At 45.8% G+C, this 12,247-nt stretch overlaps 1 pseudogene; it reads right to left on the bottom strand.

Moving 5' to 3' along the window:
* Positions 1 to 3,537: 3,537 nt before the first annotated feature.
* On the bottom strand, positions 3,538 to 12,030 carry LOC135539277 (crystal protein-like; annotated as a pseudogene).
* Positions 12,031 to 12,247: the final 217 nt, after the last annotated feature.

Here is a 12,247-nt window from a genome sequence, read left to right as displayed (position 1 = left end):
ACCAGGACCCATAGGGCTTTGATCAAAAGTTGTGCACTATGTAGGGAATAGGGTGCCATTTGGAAAACAAGTAAACTTTTACACAGAGCTCTAGAGACAACTGCTAGGGGCTTTTCTGACTCATTTTGAATTCACAACGACAAGAGGACTAATTTCATCTCCACTCACAGTTGCCCTTGAGACTTCAACACGTTGAGGCAATTTCAGAGGATGAATACTGGTTGGGTTGAGGCCTCTGATGCCAAAGGAGTCAATCAGTCAAAATGTAATCTTCAAAAAATGTGATCCTCTGTATCCTTTTCCTCCCTATCTAATTGTAATAGCTTGTCTAATTGTCACACAGCTGCCTGATGTAATCAAAACAACTTTAAAATCACAGTATGTGTTTGTGGGATTTTACATAGTGTCCCATTTTTAATTACAAGGGTTTTTCACAGCCAGAATTTTTAAAACTAATTTAGTCTTTCTTCCATGTGAAGGCTGCATTCAAAGGTCTCCACCGTCAACAGCAACAGCACTTCACACTTCTGCATCCTGGCTTGCTGCATGGCCGATGTGCAGAGCGGAGCTGTCATCTGATTTTTAATTTGCCGCCATCGTGGACATAATAAGATATTTTTGGAATGCATCCATGCGAAGACTGCTCGCAAAGAGTGCCAGAAATAATTTAGATCCGAGTGACAATCAGCCACTGACTCAGGCCATTCCCTCATTATAAGTGGATGAGGTGGATAGTCTCTCTGAGTTCTCGTCCTCACTGATGATCATAAGATTTGGAAAGAGAGAGAGAACCCCAGTCAGGAACTAACCATTAGTGTGGTGCTATGATTAGCTGACATTGATTTTACATCCAGCCATCTCTGATCACTCAATCGATGGCATTGTAATGCAGTTCATGTTGGTATTGGACAACTGTGTAAGGGCAGGGGAACATCCAGTAGAGCTCAGTGTTAATGAGGTTGATATGCAGTTCATGTTGGTATTGGACAACTTTGTAAGGGCAGGGGAACATCCAGTAGAGCTCAGTGTTAATGAGGTTGATATGCAGTTCATGTTGGTATTGGACAACTGTGTAAGGGCAGGGGAACATCCAGTAGAGCTCAGTGTTAATGAGGTTGATATGCAGTTCATGTTGGTATTGGACAACTGTGTAAGGACAGGGGAACATCCAGTAGAGCTCAGTGTTAATGAGGTTGATATGCAGTTCATGTTGGTATTGGACAACTGTGTAAGGGCAGGGGAACATCCAGTAGAGCTCAGTGTTAATGAGGTTGATATGCAGTTCATGTTGGTATTGGACAACTGTGTAAGGGCAGGGGAACATCCAGTAGAGCTCAGTGTTAATGAGGTTGATATGCAGTTCATGTTGGTATTGGACAACTGTGTAAGGGCAGGGGAACATCCAGTAGAGCTCAGTGTTAATGAGGTTGATATGCAGTTCATGTTGGTATTGGACAACTGTGTAAGGGCAGGGGAACATCCAGTAGAGCTCAGTGTTAATGAGGTTGAGTTGGCACTCTCTTTTGGTGTCAGCACATCTCATAATCAGTGTGGGACTGTACAGGCAGTGTGTGTATGTGTATGTCTGTGCTTATGTGTGTGTGTCCTGGCGTGTGTGTGTTTACATGCACACATGCAAGTGGGTGTGTGTGGGTGTGTGTGTGTGGCATAGGCTGGCACTGTAGAGGGAAAAGGTCAGAGACTGCAGTGAGTTTGGCTTCTAGAAGAGAGGACACCATAAGAGAGAGGAAAATAGGGACACATCACAGTGGCCTCCGTTGACATTGAGAGCCATGTACTCCAGGACGGCTTCCCAAATGGCACCTGATTCCCTACATAGTGCACTACTTTTAACCAGGGCCCATGAACCGTAAAAGGGAATAGGGTTCCATTTGGGACAGAACCATGTGCTCCAGATATGCAGTGTAAATACACTGAATCAATGTAGTGGCTGAATGCTAGCGACGCGGTGGGTCAACTCCACAACTGGGGGAAAGTTACACATTGAAATACAGAGCCTGAACATCATGCCTGACAAAATTAATTGCATTTCCCCGAGGCTTATTTCCATATATATTACAATTCAATGATAGAATACCATTTGTCCTCAGAGCCTTATACCCACCATCCGGGTGGTGGTGAATACAGTTGAAGATGACATATATTACAGGTGAATTAATCATTTTATGCCTGCTGTCTTATAGTGGATTATGGTTAGGATAACATGAGCCATCCTTTGTAGTCTGAGGCTCTGTGAAGTTTCCCCAAGGAACAGATCTAGGACCAGCTTCCTCTACCTCAATCCTAACTTTAATCTGGGGCAGCAGGGTAGCCTAGTGGTTAGAGCATTGGACTAGTAACCAGAAGGTTGCAAGTTCAAATCCCCAAGGTGCAAATCTGTCATTCTGCCCCTGAACAGGCAGTTAACCCATTGTTCCTAGGACGTCATTGAAAATAAGAATTTGTTCTTAACTGACTTGCCTAGTTAAATAAAGGTAAATAAATATATAAAAAACAAAATCATTAGTGGGGGAAATGCAAAACTGACCTATGATCAGCATCTAGGGGCAAATTCACCCTAAATTCACCCTACACCAATCTGCTGTTTAACAAGGAAGTAGACATGTTCAAGAGGGAATTACCCACATGACCTCAGTTGCCTTGAGGGCCATTTTGAGATTCTAGGTAACCTTTTCTATTGATCTGGACTTACTGCTGTGAAATCGATACTTTGCCTTAGTAAATAAGTAGCCTGTTATGCCTCTGTGAGCATGTGGGTTGGTAGGAAGGGAGAGAAAGAGCTAGAGAGAAGAGGGGGATGGAAAAGAGAGAGCTAGAGAGAAGAGGGGGATGGAAAAGAGAGAGCTAGAGAGAAGAGGGGGATGGAAAGGGATAGAGAGAAGAGGGGGATGGAAAGAGAGAAGAGAGAAGAGGGGGATGGAAAAGAGAGAGCTAGAGAGAAGAGGGGGATGGAAAGAGAGCTAGAGAGAAGAGGGGGGAAAGAGGAAGCTCGGGAGACCTACTAGATGTCAATCATCAGCATGTATGTTTTTAGGTCGTTCTGACCCAGCATGCATCTGAATGACCAATCTACCATGTGCACCCTACATGGTGCTCAACCCAATGGCCATGCTTTTTTACAAAGATAACATTGAGTATTTCTCACTGTGATTTATTTGTCATAGAAAAAACATTATCCAAAATGATTCACATGTACAGCGACAGTGGGGTATTCATATAGGAGTTCTCAAGTACGTCGCCAACAAATCACTGCACAAATCACATCAAATGAAGCAGCTGGGGACGAGAAATGGTTAGAAAACTAAAAACATGCAATCCTTCCGAAGTAGAGACACAGATATGTTTCATACGTCAGGGGAGAGAAGGATGACTGCACCTTTTCATCCTTCTTCCTTCCCCTCCTACATCGTCAGGGGAGAGAAGGATGACTGCACCTTTTCATCCTCCTTCCCCTCATCGTCTTCTTCCCTTCCCTCATCGTCTTCTTCTCTTCCCCTCCTACATAAGTGCTTCACAAATCATCTCTAAGTGTAAGTCATACTAAGTGTAAGTGTAAGTCATACTCTATAAATGGTGTGTACAGGGTGACAACCATTCCGACTGTAGGGTGAATTGCCAAATGTGACATAACACACTATGTATGCATACATAACCAATACCAACACCTTTGCCCGCTCCATGCCCACCCCTCTGCCCTAATAGATGCCCAGCTTGTCCCAGAAGTCACAGATATGGTCCCTGGTGCCCACCTGGGCATGGGAGCGGACAGTGAAGTTCATGACCAACCAGGAGCTGGTGTCCGAGTAGCGGGGCCAGGCCGGCAGGCGCTGCTGTCTACAGAAGCCGCTCTGTTGCATCCGTGAGGCCGGGTCCCGGTGTGGGCGAATGTCCCCCAGTAACACAACATCCGATTGGACAGCAGCCTCTCGGGTGGGGCCAGCGTGAAGTTAGCCATGGAGGCAGTGTTGAAGAGGAAGGGCAGCTCAGCGCCGTGACACACGTGCTCGTAGCAGAAGGACAGACCGGACCACACACTGTGGTCCGATATCACATGGTCGAAGACGTACATCCACACGGCGCTGCCCACTTTGGTGCCTGACCGGGCTGCCTTGCGGGAGGGGCAAAGGAAGACGTAGTCTGTCACAATCTGGAGGTAAGTAGAGAGGTCATTGAGTTCAATACAATCTGGGCTTAAACAGAGAGGTCATTGAGTTCAATACAATCTGGGCTTAAACAGAGAGGTCATTGAGTTCAATACAATCTGGGCTAAAACAGAGAGGTCATTGAGTTCAACAAAGAGAAAAGCGTCACTAGTGGCTAGTGTGTGTGCTACAGCACTGCCGCTCAAAGCATTTTGTCTCGCTTGTTACCTGGAAACTATACTCAGGAAAACACTCAGTGCAGCCGCCTACGCGGCACAGAATCATCTAGAACACCTGTAACCCTCAGTGTCCTCAAAGGATATACACTGAACAAAAATATAAAACGCAACAATTTCAGAGATTTTACTGAGTTGCAGTTCATTTAAGGAAATCAGTCAATTGAAATACATTCGTTAGGCCCTAATCTATGGATTTCACAGGAATGGGAATACAGATATGCATCTGTTGGTCCCAGATACGTCCCCCTCTCCTTCTCCCCAGGTCACTTTCTCTCCCACTCTCTTCCCCTTTACCTCTCCTTCTCCCCCTCCCAGGCTGAGCCATGTGGCCTCAGTGCAATAGCTGACATTTGTCATGACCCTCCCCTCCCCTGGGACCTGTCCTTTAGGAGTGGGGGGGGGGGGTCCTTCCTCCTATGCTGCTCCTCTTCACTGGGCACACACAGACAGTGAACTGTATATGAATACTAAACAGGTATGGGAGTGTCACCTTCTGCCCCCTGCCTCTCTCAGCACACTCATCTCTCACTTTAGATTCAAAACCTCCAGAGAAAGTACCTGAGGCTATTTACCATCCGAGCTCTCTGTTTCACATTTTGGATGTGGACTTGGAAATGAGAGCGTTTCCCTCTCTACAGTGAATGCATGTATTCTACTGATGCAGTTTATGTATTCATTGTCTGTTGTTGTCTCTAGTGTGGTTGGAGTCAGTTTATCCTGTAATCCACACTGAACATCTAACCTGAGCTGGTAGTGAAATAGCCTGGGCTGCATACTGAATATGGCTCTGATGTCAACTATCAGGCTGACTGGGTGAAGTTGCCCCTAGACACTGATCTTTGGTCAGTTTTGCATTTCCCCCAATACTGGTTAAGGTTAGGATGGGGGAGGGGAAGCTGATCCTAGATCTGTAGCTTGGGGAAACTGAGATTGGGTAGTCTTCCTCTGTGTCTCTTATTTCCAAAGATCTGCTTCCACTGTGTGGTATACATCTCAAAGAGACAATGGCACTCTGCTCCAGACAGCATCACTAATGATTCTTTGAGGAGGATGGCCATGGGAGGAGCCTAAACAGAAATGAGTATTTTAGCACCCTCTGCTGGTAATCATGTGGAGTTGCACTATGAAGAACCAAACTATCAGATGTAACCCATCTCTACACAGATTAAAATCAGAAAATGTAAAGCATTTACCTCTAAAATAATTCAGGCAGTTAGAAACCTAGCTCTCTGGGTTATTGTTATAGTTTGGTTAATCAAAAAAGAATCGGAACCTAATACAAATTTGGTAGCCTATAATTATAATGATAAAGTCCGTCCTGATTTTTTTGATGACTTGGACAGATCATTCCCACAGAGAATTGAGTAAGAGATGTTCAGCATGGGGAGTAGGGTGAAGGTACCGCTAGAGTAGATGCTTATCTTGGGTCAGTTGATCATTTCTTTGTAGGTTAGGATTGGGGAGGTGAAGCTGGTCCTAGGTCTGTACCTACTGAAACCTTCTCCCCAGAGCTCAACAAGGCTCATCTCGATGTGTCCACTGGCTGCAGACGTGAGTCTCGCCCTACAACCACTGATCTGGAGCCTGACAATGAACATTGCCAAAACTTTTGTTGACTTTAATGTGAAACATTACTTATTGGGATGATTGATCAATGTCCTTTTTACATTTAATTAGTCTTTTTTTATCTAACATGTTTGCATGGACAACACTGAGTTTCTCCCTGGCTACGTCCCAATGATCTCGTCTTCCTGATGTCTGGACCCTTCACTACTCATTTAAAAGCATTGGATTGGTGTAGGCATAGGCTGGAGTTTCCACACCAGTAATTTCCTGCCAAATCCATTAAGGGAAGTGAACAAGTACACACTTTGGGAGAAAGGAGAGATTGAGACGCACCCTCTGTGAAAGTCATAATTTACCTGAGCCAGCATGTCCCGTCGGTCAATGTCCTTGTACAGGGGCAGGTACTTGTGTAGGATCCTGAGGGCGTGCTGTTTGAAGATGGCCGCGGTGTAGACGGTGCACTCCACCGCAGACACAGGCTTGGTGAAGACCCCGTACACGAATATCACCCCCTCCTCTGAAGTGGTCCCTGCAAGGTTGTTGTACGTCAACAGCATGCCTTCAAAATGTTGGTCCAAACGTTCTGGTATAATCTTGGTTGTGTTCATTAGGCACCAAACAGAAGAAATCGGGATGAAACAGGGAGGGAGGGACTATCTGGAATCATTTACATTTTCTATAGAATGTTTTAAACATTTGCGAGCCCTAATGAACACAACCCTGGTATGAATATAACCATGGATCCTGTAGAAGGGAAGGACACAGAACACATCAGGGACGAAGAATCTCTCCTACATGTGTTATGTCGAGTGGCCAGCTGAGAGGGAACCAATTGCACTTCACCATCTAACATTCAACTACTCAATCTAATTAAGTCACCCTTAGCCAGCTTAGCCAAAGCCCAGGCATTGACTTGGGAGCCAATGCAACTCTTCAGGTCTCTGGCAATGGTTACTTGTCATCACACATGCACCGAACCATCTCTGTAACCTTAAGTGTGTAACAGATGTCTTCACTAGTACAGAGTACCTACTTTTAATATACTGTAAGTTGTTCTTTGAGTGTCCTGGAAGACATTTGCCAAATTAAATGTATTATTAAGTGTTATGGGGCCAGACGTTAAAAGCTGTTCTGGTTAAATGTGAGTGTATTTCAAGTGGTCCAAACCAAGAAGGACTGGTTTCTCCTTCTGCCAGTGGCCCTTCTGGAAGGCAGTCACAGCCTGCTCCTTGATCAGCTCCCCATCCACGTAGGGCCCCCAGGTCTCAAAGATCTCCAGGAACCTGAAGGGATTCACCACTTTGGAACCTGAGACAGAGAGAGAGAGAGAAGAGAGATGAGGAAGGGGAAGAAAGAGAGAGCGTCAGAGAGAACAACAATTAGCTACTTACCAAAATACACCCTGCAAATATACATAAAATGACTCCCTGCTAAACAACTAGCTCTGTAATGAAACACACTTAAGCAACTCTGAGATGTTGATTTTGTCATGAATAAGGGCCAACTTAGATAGGTCAACAGTAGATAGGTAGAGGGTCAACATTTGTTGTGTCCCAAATTGTTCCTTACTTTGAGCCCTATGGAGATAGAGTTGTGACCCAAATGGCCCCCTGTCTAAAAACGGTCAGTCAGAGACAGACAGACAGAGACACAGAAGAAGACTGGTCTCCTACTTGACTTCATCTGGGCAGCGAGGACAGCCTGAGGACTGAGGGACAGCAGGCACACGATGTCGCTCACAGAGCAGTTGGTCTGTCTGGCAAAGTCCCTCCCCAGCTTCAGGGCATCATGTCTGGAACAAAGAAAACAGACCACAGAGTCTCTTTCTGCTCAATGGGAACATTAGGTAGTGCCACATCTCTTCCAGGAGAGTAACGACAGCTGGAGATGGAATGACTGTTTTACTAGGACATGGACTGGAACTTTAAGGTACCTCGTCTTCTTGGATGCATTAGCATGTCTAAACTGTAACCCTGAGGGGAGAAATAACATTGAATTTAATTGAATGAATCCCATGTATTCCTTGTAGCTAGGCAGGCCGTATAACAACACACTTATCAGGAAGGTGATTCACTTTGTCCTCAATTTCACATATGGCAAGGATTACTCATTCAGAATGTGGGAAGGATAAGTTGATCTATATAGATGATAGAAGCAAAGTGAGGGTCTCCTTCTTAAACCTGAAAGGTGAAACTGCCACGTCTGTTTGGGATATTAGAACAACGAAGAAGTTACTGGAAACAATGACCACTGTATTTTTTCCTTTGCCATCATCGCACGCGCGATAGAACAGTAGAATACTTACTGACATTTATTTTGTTGCGTTGCACGACGCTCAGCTTCGTCAACAAAACAAAAACAACAACAACGGTCGGTGGGGCGGACAGTGGCACCGTTTTCACTACGGCGGATTTCATCTTTTAAGGAGTTAGCGATCAAGCCACCAGCTGAGTCATGTGTACATTCGGCCAACATAAGGAAACAGACTGAAACAGGAAGATAAATGTGGATCTGTCCAATGAGAAATGCTTGTTTTTGCTGCAGTGTGCCCTAATGAACACTACCCAGATGTTAGGAGTTAGAGGTCACCGACCTGGTCTTGAGAGGGATGGAGAAGGGTAGGCTCTGGAACACAGCCTGTTTGAACAGGGGCTTACTGCTCTGGACCATCAGATGGAGGCTCACTGACTGGGCTCCTGCACTCTCCCCAAATATGGTCACCTGTGTTGGATGTTAATGAGCCATAATCAGGGTTGTGTTGTATATCCACAGACAGAGAAAATAACAACGTACACAAACACATAATCCTGATGGTTTTATGCCTCATTTAGATATAACGCAGGATGATAAAGCTGTTTATCTTTGTTTGATGGAGTTGGGATACAGAACTGAAAGGCTTTCAACATCACTTTTACTGAACCAACCAGCGTGTGGTACTAGCTGTTTGTATGAGATGCCAGCAAGTTCTCTCTCTGCATGATCCAACCAATGTATTTGTGTTGGGTCTGCCTCTGCAGTAGGGCACAACTAGGGCTTCTGGAAAACCAGAGAATTTATTGAAAGTTCCTGGAATTTTGCAACCCTACTCTGCATCATAGCCCCATCTCTGGACAGCATCTTTCCCCACTCGATAACCACTCAGAGAAATGTCATCAGGGCTGGAGGAGCCCTTCGCTGTGCCTCACAGAGGCTGTTATTCTCCCAGTGGTGGCCTCACTACAAATCAGTCACGACAGCACCACGGGATATATAGAGGTCATTCAACAACAACCACTGCTGAAATACAACCAACAAGGTATTTCTATACATGGCCAGAATGTGAATATCTAGGTCAGTGTAGCAGGAGTTTTTCCTGACCAGAGTTGTGATCAATTCCATTTCACTTCAGTCCATTCAGGAAGTAGACAGAAATTCCAATTCACTGTTCAATGACAATTGGAATTTAAATGTATATTTACTTCCAGAATTGACTGAATTTTGAAACCCTGCACCTGACCCCCAACCTTGCACCTGAGCCCCAACCCTGCACCCGAGCCCCAACCCTGACCCCCAACCCTGTACCCGAGCCCCAACCCTGCACCCGAGCCCCAACCCTGCACCCGAGCCCCAACCCTGCACCCGAGCCCCAACCCTGCACCCGAGCCCCAACCCTGCACCCGAGCCCCAACCCTGCACCCGACCCCCAACCCTGCACCCGACCCCCAACCCTGCACCCGACCCCCAACCCTGCACCTGACCCCAACCCTGCAACCGACCCCCAACCCTGCACCCACCCCCCAACCCTGCAACCCCCAACCCTGCACCTGACCCCCAACCCTGCACCTGCAACCCTGCAAAACAAAAATAAGTGACCCCCAACTCTGCACCAAAACAAAAAGTCAGTTTGAGTCCGTTGAGATTATCAAGGACTTGAGGTGGTGGATGAAAATCAGATGTCATTTTGTATGACTGTGTGACTGTGGATGTGACTGTGGATGTGACTGTGGATCATTAGGCGTTAAATAGATAAAAAACAGACATAAACAGGCAGGGACTATGTGGGCTAGTCTAAGAAACACTCAAATTCATTTTCCATTGCGAAACCTTTGTAAATATTTCCCTTGCCTGCTCTAATGAACACAACCCAGGATAATGTGTACGTGCTTGCCTTGCTGGGGTCGCCTCCAAACAGAGCAATGTTTTGTTGAACCCAGAGAAGAGCAACCTGCTGATCCAGAATCCCATAATTCCCGGTTGCTGAGGTTTTGGGGTCTTTTCCCGAGACGAGGAAACCAAACGCCCCTGCAATGATACAGCAAGTTCCTTGGACCATGAAAAACTATACACAAAACAACACACCTCTCAGAGGAGACTGGTGGGCAGATATATAGGAGGACTGGCTAATCATAATGTCTGAAGTGGAATTGATGGAACAGATTCAAACACATCAACACATGGCGTTTTGATATGGTTCTATTTATGCCATTCCAATTAACCCATCCTCCCATCTCTGCCCACCAGCCTCTTCTGACAGCCACACAGATAATGGCCTTTTCTCAATGGTCTCACATACCCATATTGATCAGGCCACCACAGGGTCGCAACTCGCTACACCCACCAAATGGTATTTATTGAGGAGAGGATGGTAGAAGTCTAAGTCCACTTGAGAAAAGTATATTATATATACAGCAAGCTAAATCAGACAAGCTCTCTGTTCAGAAATGTTTGAAATCACCATCCTAGTTTTGGGACTGTGTAGGATAATGTAATCAGCAAACACACTAATGAATCACAAGGTCTCTGGACTGTCTCTGCCCTGTTCCAGGTCTCTTATAAAAGAAACGATTTGATCTCATGGAAACTAGCCTGGATAACTAGATAAAGGTTGCATAGTGAAGAGGTGTAGGGTGACGTTCCCTTGAAATACAGACCCTGGTCAGTTTGGCATTTTCCCCACTAATGGTTAAGGTTAGGTTTAGGGAAACAGATCCTAGATATGTACCTAGAGAAACTCCATCCCGGAGCTAAAGAACACCTGTCTTACCTAGCCGATACGCCATGTTCACCACCACAGTGTGAGTGAAGTTACTGATGAACCTCCCATCGTACAGGGGCTTGGAGGCTGAGCCAGCAATGAAATCTCCCCGTGGATCCACACCATCACTGGCAGGGTTGTCAGTAAAGGGGAACTGAAGTTCACATCCAGAGGTACAAATATGTTGAGGTAGAGGCAGTTCTCACTCACCTATGGGAAGACATTTCATTTCAGAAACCAAATATTCACATTTCAGACGCCATTTCACACGGCAAATAAAATACTCACATTATTGATGAATCAGAGACATTCCTGGATGTTATCAGGAGATTATTCAGGACTTTGTTAATTTCATGTTTCACTGTCAACACGCTGCACATGACACACACATACATTGTGCTAAATCATAACAACATAATTATCGAGCCCATCTGTGTTAGTCCCCTACCTTCTGAGGGCACTTGTCAGATATGGGGCCACTGCAGCCTTGCATACACGCGTTCCTCGGGTACGTGGCGTCGTGGACCCCCGGCCACGGGGTCACCGGTCTGGGGGGCTTCCAGCGGTGCGTGGCCACAGGTGGGTCCGCGTACGGGATCCCATAAAATATGTGGGACTTTTCCACTGTGAGTCCCTTGATCAACCCATTGTTGGTCAACACTATGGGGCCATAGTCAGGAATGGTCGTCCCGGTGTTGAGCGTATTCTGGCTGACTGGTTCCTCATCAGTCCAGATGGGAATGGAATCCTCTGGATCTCCAAGCTCCTCCAGTGAGTTTGTTTCAAAGCGAAGGTCTCTGTTGATAGCCAGAGGCTGATCCCTGACCAGTAGTCCAGAGGAAGAAATCCTTCTAATAAACTCTGTAAGGTCGATCTCATTCTCAAACGTTGCCTCCTCTGCAAAAGACAGCGCAAAGACCAGTGAGCAAAGCAGCAAGAAACAGTGACAGCTCTCCATCTTTCCTGAATTAATTATTAGAAAGTATTAGCCAGGGTCTCTCAGTCAGGTCCGATCATTCTCCAGTTGCCTCCTAGCTGGGGCAGAAAATTGAAGCCTAAACTCCTACACAGATGAATAAGGGGGAAATGCTTATTCCTCTTCAGGCTTTCCTTTTCATACCATATTTGGTAAGGAGAGGAAGTCCAGTGGCAGGTCAGAGGGACTATATTAATCAAGACAAAGACAAAGAGAGTAGGCGTTCCCTAACAGAAATATGCAAATGAACACTAATATGCACCAATAATATATTTCTAGTTCACGCTTG

This window comes from Oncorhynchus masou, unplaced genomic scaffold, assembly GCF_036934945.1.
Source record: "Oncorhynchus masou masou isolate Uvic2021 unplaced genomic scaffold, UVic_Omas_1.1 unplaced_scaffold_1015, whole genome shotgun sequence".
NCBI classification, from domain to species: domain Eukaryota; kingdom Metazoa; phylum Chordata; class Actinopteri; order Salmoniformes; family Salmonidae; genus Oncorhynchus; species Oncorhynchus masou.
Note: the sequence above shows the minus strand (reverse complement) of the source record. Positions and strands in the feature narration are given on the sequence as shown.